Genomic DNA, 10226 nt, shown 5'->3' with positions numbered 1-10226 from the left:
CAAGGCTCATTTAAAATGGACTGTGGCAAAGTGGAAAACTGTTCTGTGGTCAGATGAATCAAAATTTGAAGTTCTTTATGGAAATCAGGGACGCCGTGTCATTCGGACTAAAGAGGAGAAGGATGACCCAAGTTGTTATCAGCGCTCAGTTCAGAAGCCTGCATCTCTGATAGGGTTGCATTAGTGTGTGTGGCATGGGCAGCTTACACATCTGGAAAGACACCATCAATGCTGAAAGGTATATCCAGGTTCTAGAGCAACATATGCTCCCATCCAGACGACGTCTCTTTCAGGGAAGACCTTGCATTTTCCCACATGACAATGCCAAACCACATACTGCATCAATTACAGCATCATGGCTGCGTAGAAGAAGGGTCCGGGTACTGAACTGGCCAGCCTGCAGTCCAGATCTTTCACCCATAGAAAACATTTGGCACATCATAAAACGGAAGATATGACAAAAAAGACCTAAGACAGTTGAGCAACTAGAATCCTACATTAGACAAGAACGGGTTAACATTCCTCTCCCTAAACTTGAGCAACTTGTCTCCTCAGTCCCCAGATGTTTACAGACTGTTGTAAAGAGAAAAGGGGATGTCTCACAGTGGTAAACATGGCCTTCTCCCAACTTTTTTGAGATGTGTTGTCATGAAATTTAAAATCATCTAATTTTTCTCTTTAAATGATACATTTTCTCAGTTTAAACATTTGATATGTCATCTATGTTCTATTCTGAATAAAATATGGAATTTTGAAACTTCCACATCATTGCATTCTGTTTTTATTTACAATTTGTACTTTGCCCCAACTTTTTTGGAATCGGGGTTGTACTCTTTACAAGACACCAGGATTCAAGTGAATAGCTTGAAAGAGTAAGAGGGTGTGCACGTAAAACAAATGTCAACTACAGAGGACACAAGTCTATGGGTTGATTCTCAGAAGGATATGTCACATGATTGCAAAATTATAACAACTGGGATAAATCAATTTGTTTGAAAAAGCCAGGCTACTTAGGGCTGAGGTCTGGGTTTGCATGCATACAGCACATTTTTTATAACTTAATTTGTATAAAATCATAACACATTGGCCTAATTTGTTTGCATTCCTATGTTTTTTTCATATATAGAAAACAAGGGCAAAAAAAAAACAGCTAACAGGAAGAATCATTCAAGAAAAATTAAGAAAAAACATTCTTTTGTCATGTTGATCACACATCCACTAGAGAATGTAAAGGGCGGCAGGCTGATGGGAAGAGGAGAAAGGGGAGCTTAGAAATGTTGAGTTGGGTTGAGAAAATTTTTAAAAAGTGCCAGTGGTGTTCACTCAAAGGAACTAATGCCAGTTCACCACTCTGCCAATAACACACACACACACACACACACACACACACACACACACACACACACACACACACACACACACACAAACGCACACCCCTCCGCAATGAATCTGCAAAGAACAGAACAGAACAAAACAGAACTGGAGCAGACCAGTTAGTACACATGAATGAATCTGACGGAAATAGCTAAAAACAATCCCTGATGTTGTGCATACAGTAATTTCTGTGTTGTACATACTATTTTAACTTTAATCCAATCCAAACATTTTTTAAAAATGACAAAATAAATAAACAAAACGAATTAACAAACACTGTTATTTAGAGGGGTGGCATGGTGGTGTAGCGGTTAGCACTGTTGCCTCACAGCAAGAAGGTTCTGGGTTCAAGCTCAGCGGCTGGCGAGGGCCTTTCTGTGTGGAGTTTGCATGTTCTCCCCGTGTCCGCGTGGGTTTCCTCCGGGTGCTCCGGTTTCCCCCACAGTCCAAAGACATGCAGGTTAGGTTAACTGGTGACTCTAAATTGACCGTAGGTGTGAATGTGAGTGCGAATGGTTGTCTGTGTCTATGTGTCAGCCCTGTGATGACCTGGCGACTTGTCCAGGGTGTACCCCGCCTTTCACCCGTAGTCAGCTGGGATAGGCTCCAGCTTGCCTGTGACCCTGCACAGGATAAGCGGCTACAGATAATGGATGGATGTTATTTAGAGAATTATGTTTTGATACACACTCGACATATATTTGTGTCATTTTATACACACTGACATGAAACTGCCCATAATTGTCAGGTCGTGCACAAATAAACCTACCACACAGTAACCACAACTTCTTGAGGTGTGACTCAACACCTCAGAAGAGACATCACATCATTGGTGTTAGCTAAGCCCTGACAGGGTAAAAATTCAACATAGCCTTGCAGGAAGTGAAATGAAAGACAAGCCAGCACTGATCGTATGAAAGAACATCACTGAGACAACCAGGAAAGCTATATCATGTATCTTTCAACCTGATATATAATAAGAACATGTGATCAAGAGAAAGAAATGGTTATAAGAATAAGCAAGGATAGGGTTAAAATAGGAAGAAGTGGGGTGGGAATGCAAGACACGGGAAGGAGGGGGTATATGAAGTAACAGAACTGAAAAACTGGTCTGAGGCTACTTCAGCTGGAGTGTGCCAGTAATAACTGTTTGCTTCTGCGCTCAGTAGAGCTTCAGTATGAATACAGCATTAAGGCTTAGGAATGTATGGTTACACCACTAATAAGTGCAGGAACAAACATGTCGTTTTCTTCTGTGAAATACAGTTGATAGCCAGATCTTTTTTTTTCACTAATGTAGTTTCTCTATTGCAACTTGATATGTTTTGCTTATTTAAGGCTGATAATCATGAAAAAGTATATTTAATATGTTAAAAATATTTTATTAAAGATGTAATTAATTAATATGGCTATACATGTAACACCTATGTAACACACACACACACACACACACACACACACACACACACACATATAAACAGTTATTACACAAAATTGAGTTGTACTTGAGCTGATAGCTGACAAGGTGTGTAGTGCCGAGTTGGCTATAAGCCATGTACGACGAGATTGAGTGGAATAACTGTTTTATTCTATCCACATTCACTGGATTTTGAGACCCAATATACTCCGCCATTTTGTTTTTCTCTACTCACGGTATATGAGCTGATATCCTAGTAGTAGAGTAGCCAGTCAGAGCATGCGATTGCTCATATCCAGTGAATGTGGATAGAATATATATATATATATATATATATATATATATATATATATATATATATATATATAGTTTTGATGTCTTATTCTAAAATTAACTCTATGTCAGAGATGTGTAATCCTAATTACTGCCAACACTAACACTTACTACTGCCAACATTACTACCTATGTTTATGCAGTTGCTATTCTTATCGGTTGCTATCTGACTCCAGTGGTTGCCAGTTGTTGAATAACAGGAGGGCCAAAGATTTGCCAAAAGAATTCTTCCAAAAGACATGGATACAGCTTTTCAAAACAGAGTTTTGGAACAGCTTAAATCTTCTTTGTATGTAATGTATGTATGCTTGTATCATAATATACAGTTAATGCCCTCTGTGATAAATAGGAATTATATTGTGGCCTTGCTGTTTTTTACTGGGTGAGAACAATAAATCATACTGCACTGTTTATTGTGCATTTGAATGTCATTCTTTCATCATGATACATTCATAACAAATTGGCTTGAGACAGTACAGTCTTTAAAACATCAAACAAGGATTTGCATAACAGTTGCATATTCCATATTCAGTATTCAAACAACCAGACAAATGTTGAACTCTGACCAAACCCAGAATGTTTCTGAAAGCCAATGCTTTACATTTATCTGAGGTCAGTTATTTTTCAGGAATGAACCCCTACAGGGAAGCTACTAGGCTCTGGACCTTATCAAAGGCCCAGAGTTCATTGTTAATGATTGACTACTCTCTTGCATATCACTAAGACATAGGGTCCCGCTTCGTATCTCCAGAACTGACTAAACCACATCACTTTTTCACTGAGGCTTAAAATAAACAAATAGGAGAAAGCAATAAAAGACAGATTGGTGGAAGATCCGGAAGATCAGTGAGAAGTCCGGGGGTGGGGGTGGTGGGGGATATCATGAAAGTGGACATCAGAATAAGAAAAAGGAGAGAATTTATGCCTTGTTTCTCAGAACTTTACAGTCTCAGTGAAATACATCGGGCTCATTCAGTACATCTAATCCTACACATACTGTGCTTGTATTTCTATAATCTCCACACCTACTAAGATACACAAAAAATAAAATAAAGTAAATTTCCTGCTATTACACTGTTCTCAGACCAATTGTAAGGCATACTTCAGAACTTGTTAAAGATCACGAATTAATCCAAGTTTGTCACACTATACCAAGAAGCCAGTATTTAAAAATGAACCCAGACCCTCAGTATGGGTGGCACCACAAGGGAACCTGGACTTCACCCCAGATTGTGTAGCAGGCATGTTGGCCTGCATTCTAATCTGTTTCTCCTTTAGAAATCAACTGCATAAAATGTCCACTGGACTCAATCCATTGGCAATGTGCCTGACAGACTAGCCAAGATAACAATGTCAATGAGAATACAGGGTCAGTTTGTAAACTTGTTACATTTCACAAAGCTCATGCAAGAAGATCACCATTTATGATGTTTCTACAAATAATGATACTATTGGAATAATGAAAAATTACTGAAATAACTATTAAATGCTCAGTAAAAATGAGAATTGTGAGTGTGCATGGACAAAGTTGGCAAATAAACTCCTACTCATATACTCAGGGACTCAATAAAATTCACTGTTTCTGTTTATGCCTCATACCCAAATGGACACTTCCCGGTTAACAGTATTCACTTTAGCCTTTATTCAGGTCATACATAACCCTAAATAAGAAAGGGCTGGGATGGTACGGAAAATGCAAATAAAAAAAGAAAGTGATTTCTAAATTTCCTTTGACTTGTATTTCATTGCAGGCAGTATGAACCCAAGATATTTCATATTTCATCTGGTCAAATTCATTTCATTTGCTAATATATACCCATTCCTGTGTTTCAGGCTTGCAACACAAAAAAAGTTGGAACGGGGGCAATTTAGGGCTAGTAATGAGGTAAAACAATTAAATAATGATGCGATTTGAAATAGGTGATATCAACAGGTGATTGTAATAATGATTTGATTAAAAAAAAGCAGCATCCAGGAAAGACCAAGTCTTTGAGGAGAAAAAGATGGGCCAAGGATCTCCAGTTTGTCAACAAATGCATGAAAAAATTATTGAAATGTTTAAAAACTCAAAGAAAGACAGGAAGGGATGTGAATATTTCACTCTTTACAGTGCATAATATTATTAAACGATTCAAGGAATCTGGAAATTTTTCAGTGTGTAAAGGGCAAGGGCGCAAGCCTAAGCTGAACACCCATGATCTCCGATCCCTCAGATGGCGCTGCGTCAAGAACCATCATTCATCTATAGCAGATATAACCACATGGGCTTGGGATTACATTGGGTAACCTTGTTAAGCATTACCATACAGAGTTACACCCACAAATGGCAGTTAAAACTTTACTGTGTAAAAAGAAAACCTTATGTTAACTGTGTCCATTAGTGCTGTCAACTTCTCTGGCCTTGGAGGCATCAGGGATGGACCATCACACAGTGGAAACATGTACTGTGGTCAGACAAATCGGTATTACAGGTCTTTTTTTGGAAAAAATAGATGCTGTGTGCTCCATAACAAAGACAACAAGGATCATCCAGATTGTTACCAGAAACAAGTCCAGAAGCCAGGGTCTGTCATGGTATGGGGTTGTGTGCCCTTGGCAAAGGTAACTTACACTTCTGTCATGGCAGCATTGATGCAGAAAAGCACACTGATTTTGGAGCAACATATGCTGCCTTCAAGATGGCATCTTTTCCAGGGATGCCCATGCATATTTCAACAAGACAATGCAAAACCACATTCTGCACACATTACAAAGGCACGGCTGTGGAAGAAGAGGATGCGGATGCTTGGCCTATCCCCAATAACGAATGTGTGACAAATTTTGCAATGTGAAATGTGACAACGACGACCCTGTACTGTTGCACATCTTAAGACTTGTTTGCAGGAGAATGGGACAAGTTTTTTTTTAATGTTTTGCAAGAATCAAAATTAAAATATGTTTTTATTTTGGAAAAACAATAAAATTTATGAGGTAAAACATCAAATAATGCGCTGTTGTATTGTTTTGTGTGCGATACAGGTCAAATATTATGTACAAATTGTTGTTTTCAGTTTTGATTTCAGTTTCAACATATTGTCCAAATTTCTTCTGATTTGGGGTTGTCAGTCTAATGCACATATACATGCTTTTTTCAAAGCATCCCAGGACTTTGGTTATAGATGGTGAAGATGTGCTTGTGTTCAACAACCAGTCTTACTTTATGAAGTGTAGATCAACTGTGCAAGTCATAAAACCAGTTCAGAAATGTAGGTTTTTAGCAGCTCAAGAAAGAAACAAGTATCACTGCATCACACCTCAGAGTTCCCGGTATGATCCTAAACTCAGATTACTGTCTATGCGTAGTATTACATATCCTCCCTGTGTTCACATCAGGGTTCTCTAGTTGCCTCCCACTTTCGACTAACATACTGGGTTTCCCAAAAGTCTGGATCCATAGGCAATTATTTATTTGCCTTTATTACTTATCAGATGAAACAACATCAGTTCTGATACATTAAGAAATGTTCAACGATGATGTATTCAGTGTATACACAAGTGTTACGAAGTCCAAGACCATCAATTTCAGTATTTGTTGTACTATCTGTATTTACAACCCCGATTCCAAAAAAGTTGGGACAAAGTACAAATTGTAAATAAAAACAGAATGCAATGATGTGGAAGTTTCAAAATTCCATATTTTATTCAGAATAGAACATAGATGACATATCAAATGTTTAAACTGAGAAAATGTATAATTTAAAGAGAAAAATTAGATGATTTTAAATTTCATGACAACAACACATCTCAAAAAAGTTGGGACAAGGCCATGTTTACCACTGTGAGACATCCCCTTTTCTCTTTACAACAGTCTGTAAACGTCTGGGGACTGAGGAGACAAGTTGCTCAAGTTTAAGGATAGGAATGTTAACCCATTCTTGTCTAATGTAGGATTCTAGTTGCTCAACTGTCTTAGGTCTTTTTTGTCGTATCTTCCGTTTTATGATGCGCCAAATGTTTTCTATGGGTGAAAGATCTGGACTGCAGGCTAGCCAGTTCAGTACCCGGACCCTTCTTCTACGCAGCCATGATGCTGTAATTGATGCAGTATGTGGTTTGGCATTGTCATGTTGGAAAATGCAAGGTCTTCCCTGAAAGAGACATCATCTGGATGGGAGCATATGTTGCTCTAGAACCTGGATATACCTTTCAGCATTGGTGGTGTCTTTCCAGATGTGTAAACTGCCCATGCCACACGCACTAATGCAACCCCATACCATCAGAGATGCAGGCTTCTGAACTGAGCGCTGATAACAACTTGGGTCGTCCTTCTCCTCTTTAGTCCGAATGACACGGCGTCCCTGATTTCCATAAAGAACTTTAAATTTTGATTCGTCTCACCACAGAACGGTTTTCCACTTTGCCACAGTCCATTTTAAATGAGCCTTGGCCCAGAGAAAATGTCTGCGCTTCTGGATCAATTTTAGAAACGGCTTCTTCTTTGAACTATAGAGTTTTAGCTGGCAACGGCAGATGGCACGGTGAATTGTGTTCACAGATAATGTTCTCTGGAAATATTCCTGAGCCCATTTTGTGATTTCCAATACAGAAGCATGCCGGTATGTGATGCAGTGCCGTCTAAGGGCCCGAAGATCACGGGCACCCAGTATGGTTTTCTGGCCTTGACCCTTGCGCACAGAGATTCTTCCAGATTCTCTGAATCTTTTGATGATATTATGCACTGTAGATGATGATATGTTCAAACTCTTTGCAATTTTACACTGTCGAACTCCTTTCTGATATCGCTCCACTATTTGTGGGCACAGAATTAGGGGGATTGGTGATCCTCTTCCCATCTTTACTTCTGAGAGCCGCTGCCACTCCAAGATGCTCTTTTTATACCCAGTCATGTTAATGACCTATTGCCAATTGACCTAATGAGTTGCAATTTAGTCCTCCAGCTGTTCCTTTTTGGTACCTTTAACTTTTCCAGCCTCTTATTGCCCCTGTCCCAACTTTTTTGAGATGTGTTACAATATCAGTTTTTGAGATTTGTAAATTATTGCATTCCGTTTTTATTTACAATTTGTACTTTGTCCCAACTTTTTTGGAATTGGGGTTGTAAATAAATAATTGTCTATGGATCCAGACGTTTCAGACACTTTGTAGATTGGCTAGATATACTCACTGGTCAATTTAATAGGAACTTGTTCTTGATTCTGAGATTCCTGTTCTTGGCTGCAGATGTGGAACCCAATGTGGTCTTCTACTATTGCATGCTGAGATGCTTTTCTGCTCACCATAGTTGTTAAGAGTTGCTATATCCTTCCTGGCAGCTCAGAGCAATCTGGCCATTTTCCTCTGACCTCTCTTATCAACAAGGCGTTTGTTTCCACCCACAGAACTGTCGCTCACTCAATGTTTTTTGTTTTTTGCGCCATTCTGTGTAAACTCTAGAGACTGTTGTGTGTGAAAACCCCAGGAGATCAACAGTTTCTGAAATACTCAAACCAGTCCATCTGGCACCAACACCCTGCCACAGTGAAAGTCACAGAGATCACAATGTTTCCCATTCTGATGTTCAAAGTGAACATTAACTGAAGCTCTTGAATTGTATCTGCATGATTTTATGCATTGTGCTACTGTCAAGGGATTAGCTCAGGGATGTCCAAACTGATCCATAAAGGGCCGTGTGGCTGCAGGTTTTCATTCCAGCCATGCAGCAGCACACCTGATTTGGCTTATTCAATCAACTGACACACCCACCCTTTAATCAAGGGTGGGTGTGGCTGCAAGTATTTGACTGTGTGAAGACAGTTCAGTTGATTGAATAAGCCAAGTCAGGTGTGCTGCTGCATGGCTGGAATGAAAACCTGCAGCCACACGGCCCTTTATGGATCAGTTTGGACATCCCTGGGTTAGCTGATTGGATATCTGCATAAAACAGCAGGTGGATGGGTGAACCTAATTAAGTGGCCAGTGAGTATACGTGTAATAAAGTATACGTGTGTGTGTGTGTGTGTGTGTACGTACATGACGGACTGGCATCTAATATGAACTGTAAAGCAAATGGGGGGGGGGGGGGACTTGTTTCTCCAACCATCCATTATCTGTAGCTGCTTATCCTGTTCTACAAGGTCACAGGCAAGCTGGAGCCTATCCCAGCTGACTACGGGCGAGAGGCGGGGTACACCCTGGACAAGTCGCCAGGTCATCACAGGGCTGACACATAGACACAGACAACCATTCACACTCACATTCACACCTACGGTCAATTTAGAGTCACCAGTTAACCTAACCTGCATGTCTTTGGACTGTGGGGGAAACCGGAGCACCCGGAGGAAACCCATGCGGACACGGGGAGAACATGCAAACTCCACACAGAAAGGCCCTCGTCAGCCACTGGGCTCGAACCCAGAACCTTCTTGCTGTGAGGTGACAGTGCTAACCACTACACCACCGTGCTGCCCAAGACTTGTTTCTTCCATCCATCCATTATCTTTAGCTGCTTATCCTGTTCTACAGGGTCGCAGGCAAGCTGGAGCCTATGCCAGCTGACTATGGGCGAAAGGCAGGGTACACCCTGGACAAGTCACCAGGTCATCGCAGGACTGACACATAGACAAACAACCATTCACACTCACATTCACACCTACAGTCAATGTAGAGCCACCAATTAGCCTAACCTGCATGTCTTTGGACTGTGAGGGAAACCGGAGCACCCGAAGGAAACCCATGCGGACACGGGGAGAACATGCAAACTCCGCACAGAAAGGCCCTCGTCAGCCACTGGGCTCAAACCCAGAACCTTCTTGCTGTAAGGTGACAGTGCTAACCACTACACCACCGTGCCCAAGACTTGTGTCTATTATTACAAATTTGTGTGGAAGTCTACTACAGATTCCAAAGGTGCACAAAGTATGTCTATATGGAAAAAAGGACGCCTGTAATCCCAACATTCAATGGTTTTGCCTGTCTTGCCACAGTCAGTCAATTCAAGGGGCTTCTTTCTGTCTCTTCTTTCATTTACTTTTCATATGCTTAGAAAAATATGTTGGCAGGTAAAACATGCAACAACAGCCTATAAGAAGAAACGATAAGCAAAATAATAATAATAATAGTAGTA

Source organism: Neoarius graeffei, chromosome 1 (genome assembly GCF_027579695.1).
Source record: "Neoarius graeffei isolate fNeoGra1 chromosome 1, fNeoGra1.pri, whole genome shotgun sequence".
NCBI lineage: Eukaryota > Metazoa > Chordata > Actinopteri > Siluriformes > Ariidae > Neoarius > Neoarius graeffei.
Note: the sequence above shows the minus strand (reverse complement) of the source record.